At 39.6% G+C, this 6,456-nt stretch overlaps 1 protein-coding gene across 1 annotated transcript in view; it reads right to left on the bottom strand.

Moving 5' to 3' along the window:
• Positions 1-376: 376 nt before the first annotated feature.
• ZDHHC8 (zinc finger DHHC-type palmitoyltransferase 8) overlaps positions 377-6,456 on the bottom strand; it is a 125,664-nt gene continuing 119,584 nt past the window's right edge. The window contains exons 12-13 of the transcript XR_008822141.1: positions 6,338-6,413; positions 377-5,463 (exon numbers count right to left, since the gene is read on the bottom strand). The gene's annotated coding sequence lies outside the window, so the exon portion shown is untranslated. The remainder of the gene's footprint in view (positions 5,464-6,337; positions 6,414-6,456) is intronic.

Genomic DNA, 6,456 nt, shown 5'->3' with positions numbered 1-6,456 from the left:
CCTTGTGTTTTCATTATGCTTTTTGGTAATTTAATGTAGCGCTTACTGTTTTATGGCCTGTGGGAAACAGAGATGCTCCTTCCTCGTTTGCTTCCTCCACGGCATTAATTTTGTCATTTATCAGCTTTAAACCAAGTGGGTTCAAGAGAGAGTTCTTGATGGGAGATGCTCCAGAGAGAAACTCAGAATAGAATTGCTTTTCTGTCCTAACTGATTTGCCACTAGTGCTTTATTGTTATAACCTGGTGTGATTTATCAGTGATTTTGCTTCAATAGGAAGGAATGCATGAAAATTACTTAGCTGAATCAAACTACAGGTTCATTAGCTAAAATAATTGTTGCTATTAGTAGGAATTTATGCAGAACTCTTTTTAAATTACTAGCAAAACCCAGATTCAGCAGCCATTGCTGTAGCAATAGCTGAAATACACCGTATACATTTTATACAAGTTTTTTGAATCTGTTTCAGATCTTCTGTAACATTTTACAGCCGCAAAATGAAAAGTAATAAGCAATTTACTGCTGCTCCAGATTGAATTTATGTTTTGTAATTAATTTAATATGTCATATAAAACATAACTTTGAACGGTAAACTGGCCTGGAAAAAAAAATTACAGATGTTTTCTTCTTGCTAACTTCAACAACTTGGGGAGGGGGATTACATTTACAATACTTCACTGTGGCTTTTTTACAGTGCATTTGACAGACACATGGCATTGAAAGACTGGTTGCTGCCTAAAATTAAAAAATACATTTTATACTAGAAGTGTCCCTCCAAGATAAGTGCAGAGGAATGTGGAATTACCAAAACCTAGTGGTTATCTTGTGGAGACAGAGACCCATCTGAACTTTCCCCTGCCAGCCTGCTTTCAGTACCCAGCCAAGGCTATGAAGATTTATGTTATTACTCTGCCTTATGTAGCCCTGCCTACATTACAACCTTCTGTCTTTCTGCAAAATAATGACAGAAATCCATCTAAGGCAGGAAGAAGAGATCTTCTATGTACTTAACAGCATGCTGCCTGCCCCAGCCAATCAATCCTTCATGCTGATAGAAACAGGAGGAAATTTTTCTTGCCAGCAATATACCCAGCTGCCCCTTCCTGTCTTTTGACACTGCCTATTCCCTTTCATGTCAGCCAAAGATACTTCTTTTCCCTTTTTCACTACCTCGGTTTCCTCTTTGTCTTGAGCTAGGGACTGTAAGAATGCCCTCTGAAGTCCCACACCTCTGCCACAAGGCATGGTGTCCATATGGTCATCATATAGCCTCTACTAAGCAATGCCCTATTGCCAACAGAATTCAGATCTGGTGCCAAGGAACAGCCACATGACTCAACGCTGGAAGTCACTTAGCAATTTAAATCCAGAGGATCTCAACTTCTGTGTCATACTGGAATACCATCTACCAAGTGTGACACTGTGACCTTGGGAATGGCACACAGTAAGTCAGTGACACAGCTGGAAACAGAAACCGTGTCACTGCTTCCCAGGTCTGTGCCTCACCCTGACTGGGTGGCAGGTAACACATCCTGATTGCCCAAGAGAAGACCACAGAAGAGCTCTCTGCTTAAAACTGCAATGTTTGAGCTAGGAAGGAGCACAGACACACTGTACCTAGAAAGACACTTCACTGGTCTCTGCCTGAGGCAGGCAAAGCATTTCTGGGTGCACAGGTTGTGTTATGACTCCATCCAACAGCAGGGTGCTCAGATTCCTTCTGCTGATCAATCTCTGTGGGTATAAATAAAAATAAACCAAAACCAAGGACAGTGCACGCCAAGTCTCTTGTACCCAAAAAGGACTCTCTCCATCATTTGTGACACAGTGCTGAAATGCAATTCTGCAGCATCCAGGGCTTTAGATGTATATGAAGATCGTCTGTATAGATATCTCTAGAATTTGTGTAGATATAATTAAAGAAAAAAATATTTTCAAAAGTAAATTAAAATGCTCATAAAGAATATTATAAATTCTGTAAAAAATGTGGGAGAAGTACACTGAATTACTATGGTATATTTTCTTATGAAGGTTTTACAGGTTTTGAAAAAATTATCTATTCTGTGCTTCAATATAGGTGGTAAAAATAGATTTATTTTGCCTTTACAGTTAAACAAACTCATGCAACCTCTGTTTACACATGGACACATCTAATCTTCCTATCCCTTAAAGCAGAATGTGCTTGCCTGTGTTAAAAATCCCAGTGATTATTAATTTCTAACTCTTTCCTGCCCCTTTATTAGAAAGGCAGTAGTGAGTAAAAGACCATACTAGCAAAGAAATTATTTTGTGCACTAATAGACAACATTATTCCTTCTTTGATAATCTTCATGCACTATGAATACACTATTGTAGGTAGACACATATTTCTGCAAAACATTAAAACAGACACAAAAAAGACAGGAATTACTAACAGTTTTCTCATGGCAACGTAGCACCATTAGTCCTTGCTCTTAAGAAAAAATGTAAAAGGCTGTATTTCTTCAGCAGCCCACAACAAGTCAATGGCTGCAAAACTCAGCTCTCGCTGTGTTCTCTGCCACAACAGCACATTGCAGTGTCCCCCCTTTTGGAGGTCACTCCCAACCTACAGCTATTTATTTTACTGTATTTCTGCTCAGTAATTTTAGTTACTATTATATATATGCACAACTATTCCAATAAGCAGGCAGGGAACAGTGGAGTTGCTTAAGGCAATGAAGCATATGGTCTCTTGGAATGAGGATTGTGCTGTACGGGTATTATGCAGAGGGTTTGGATTATAAGGAAGTATGCAGGATGTCAAGGGAATGATCAAGGCAGAAATGTCTTTCATATATTTACTAAAACAGCTTTCCAAAGTCAGTGTGTAAGACCAAGACTACTGTCAGCAACACCCATCACACAAACACCCAAAAAACTTCTCCGCAAGAATGTGACCTGTAGTGATGCTTTCATTTGAAGTTAAATATGCCCTAAATCTGCCCCACTGATCCTGGATACCTATGGGATGCATCTGCTTGGCTCCAGCTACACAGCTGATTGCAGAATGATAGGGTTCAAGCCTCTCACAAACACAACACATCTGTGAGGTCAGGAAGTTGCATCCCCATCTTACATGGAGTGAAGAGGCATGGGAAGACGTACAAGTCATCAGTAATTTGTATGGAGCCAGGAACTGCTGCCAGAATGCCTGGAGCCCATTCCTGTGCCTGAAGTGTAGACCGGGTTTCCAGCTGAACATCTAACTGGTACATCTCTTACTGACTAACACTGGGAAACTGCCAGCAAGATAGCAGTGCAAAGCATGTGCATTTTGATAGAGAAGATTGTGGCCAACAACAGAGCAGTTTGTCTGTATTATGTCTTAGTGGGTCTGAAAAATTAGTCATGACCAAGTACCACCTAACTACTTACTTCTCTGTTTTTAAGTCTGTTATTGTAGATACCTGCCAATGAGACAACAAGGGCTGATCCCAAGGCCAGATGGATTCATAACATTCAGGCTGCAAAAACAGGATCATGCTGTTACTGAATTTACTGAGACTCTGCAGTTTCTACAAGGTGAGTTTTTTCCATGAAAAAGTAGCATTGGTTTGTATTTATTAAAAAAACAAACAAACAAACAACAAAAACCCTTCCACCATCTGTTCAAATGACTGTACAAGAGAGAAAGCTGACAGTAAAGCTGTATTGTGCTAAACCACCTGCGCCCAGGACTAGAACCAGACTATAATGCCATTTTATGAGCTTCCACAGTCATCCCTGATCCAAAGATCCCCACGTGTTCTGCACCTACGGAACTGAAAGAGGCTTTCAACACGTATGCTCCATGGCAGGGAGGTGTGCTTTGCAACTGGCACACACAGGAGCCATCCAACTCATATCCACTGAAGCAGTGAATGCAGTAAGAAACCACTGCCCAGGAGCCACTTACCTGCACACCGTGTGCAAGGACAAGCCAGAGGGCAGAAGAGCACCACGTTGCTGCTTCACTAATAAACCCAAATTCCCTCTTGCTGCCTGCCACATGAAGACCATTTATGTAAGTTCTCTGTAGTAGAGACAGAAGCTTCATTAGAAATAGAGTTGGCCCAAAAATGGGATGTGTTCATGAAATTCCACTTTCCCCTTTGTTCCCTGTTGTGGGAAAAAAGATTACAAGTACTTGATTTGCTCCAGGTTAGAGGCTTGAAGTCCTAATGTCAATGAACTATAGCAGTGAGCTAATTCCTGTGGGTGCCGCTCCCAATGGCATGTTAAGTCTAACAAAGCATCATTAAAGGAAAAACTACCATTCATGAGCTTAATGTGTTGTTGTGCCACTCTGAAAACAGGAATTCTCATTTTAGGTGTGCATCTCAAGTATTCAAGGTTTGTGATTTTGGTGTTGAAAGCCCTACACTGAGTCCTCGTTGCTGACTGTGTGTGATGACATGTTTTATTGAACCCAAACTCATGGGCATGCTTTGGCTCCAAAACAACAGTGCTAACTAAACAACAATTCTTAATTAGTATGGAAGGCTACTTTTTCCCTTAAAGTGTTCCAGACATTGCTCTCCCTCCAGTTATTCAGACATATCCTCCCCATCATTTCTTTCAGTTACCACTGAGTTTAGTGGGAGGTTTTCACACACGCAGACAATGTTCAAATACATCCTTGAAAACCCTGTTCTTACTCCATCTTGCAGAAACAGATGGATAGTACAAGCCCTGTATGGAGGTTAGGAGTTTAAAGGTGTGAAATAAACTTCAGGAGGTAGTATATGGTCCCCATGGTTTTTACATGGCAGATGCTTTACAAAGTCTGCTGAAAAGGTTTTTTGAATTACTTGTATTTGTAAAACTGTCTTATTTCAGAAAAGGGATATTTTTTAAAATACAAGACTTAACTGTGGTACCCCTATTATTGTAAAATGCAACTAAACTAGAAAAGCTCATGAACTGGCAGAATCTGCCGCATAAATTATGCTGTGCGCTTCTGCCATATAATCTGATCAAACTGGCCTATGCCCACAAATGCAGAAATTACTTTGATTAACATAGTTAGATAGACAGAGTCAATAGACAGAATATCATAGAGTTGATAGACAGAATATCTTAACGCAGTCTAGAAATATTGGTAAAACTCAGCATTGCCCACAGTGCTCACATAGCCTTGTATGCTGTCCATCTCAGGCCAGATATATTCCACATCTAATGCCATATGGATAGGCTATGTTAGTGCTTTAAGTTCCTTGCTAATAAATGGCAAAATTACTGTCTGAAAAATCCACACAAGGGATGCATGTGTAAAAGGTGAACAGGATGGCAATACAGCATGAAATAATTTGTAAGGGAAAGGAAACATGAATAATCTTCCTTACAGTCAGAAGATGAGAGTCTCTTCCACAGAAGTCACTCTTCTCTCTCTAGATAAGATCCACTGTCTGAAGCTCTGCAGAATTCCCTGTTCCATATCTACCTAGAGTCATTATTGCATCCCTGTTGGCAGAAAGAAAACCCAACACTTGAGGGGAAGGAGTTAGTGTGACCATTAAAAGAATTGGTGAAATACCACCAACGCCAGTGAGGCTGAAGGGTTCTTGTCACAGCCAAGAGCTAGTTTTCTTAAGGACACTTGTTCAAGGCAATTTCTGATGGTTCTTCTGAGGTCTCAGCTTCCCCTGAAAGACAGCCCATCCCTTCCTCCTGCACCTCTCCTTTATCCTTTATAGTTCTGAGCAATGGGGTGCTTTCAGGCATCCCTCAATCTCTTATATATTCCTCACTTTATCCAAGCTTCCATCACTGCTTTCCCTTCTCTCTGAATATCCCTTATAATGGGGGGCCACCTACCAGCCTTCCATGGCCTGGGACATAACCAATGGCAGAAACACTGTTTCCAGTCTATTTTATTTGCTTGTGTTTTAGTAAGTATTTTTGGCTCTGGATTTTGCTGCTAATACAACCATTTTTTTTTCTATCAACACAGATCAGTTCCATTTAAAATACACCAGATAGGGACACCTGTAACTAGTTTTACGTGAAGATATGTACACAGTTATGTACAGATTATATACATATAGGCATTATATATACACATATATATATATACACATATATATAAGGCACTGTAAAATGTACCATCACTTCTCTAGGACTGTTTTTAATCCATAAAAGTAGATCATATTTCTTCATATAATTTGAAATGTCTAACCAAGACACTTTAAAAATGTTTCAGGGTTACAGACATATCAGCTGTGAAATAAGCCTTACTTTAAAATTCAAGTTACTGTGACAAGATGAACAAAACCTATTTTGACAGTAATTCTTATCTATTTATTATATAACTGCTTCTCTCTTAAAAGATATTCACCTGGATAAATAGTTTCCTTTGTCTCTCCTTACTATGTTCCAAAATGTGAACTGAAACTTGTCCTGCAGAATAAAACCTAAAAATAATGGAGAAATTAATACAAACTTGGATAATTTATC

The sequence above is a fragment of the Falco biarmicus genome, chromosome 1 (genome assembly GCF_023638135.1).
Source record: "Falco biarmicus isolate bFalBia1 chromosome 1, bFalBia1.pri, whole genome shotgun sequence".
Taxonomy (NCBI): Eukaryota; Metazoa; Chordata; class Aves; order Falconiformes; family Falconidae; genus Falco; species Falco biarmicus.
The sequence above is the reverse complement of the archived record's forward strand: the minus strand, read 5'-3'. Positions and strand labels throughout refer to the sequence as shown.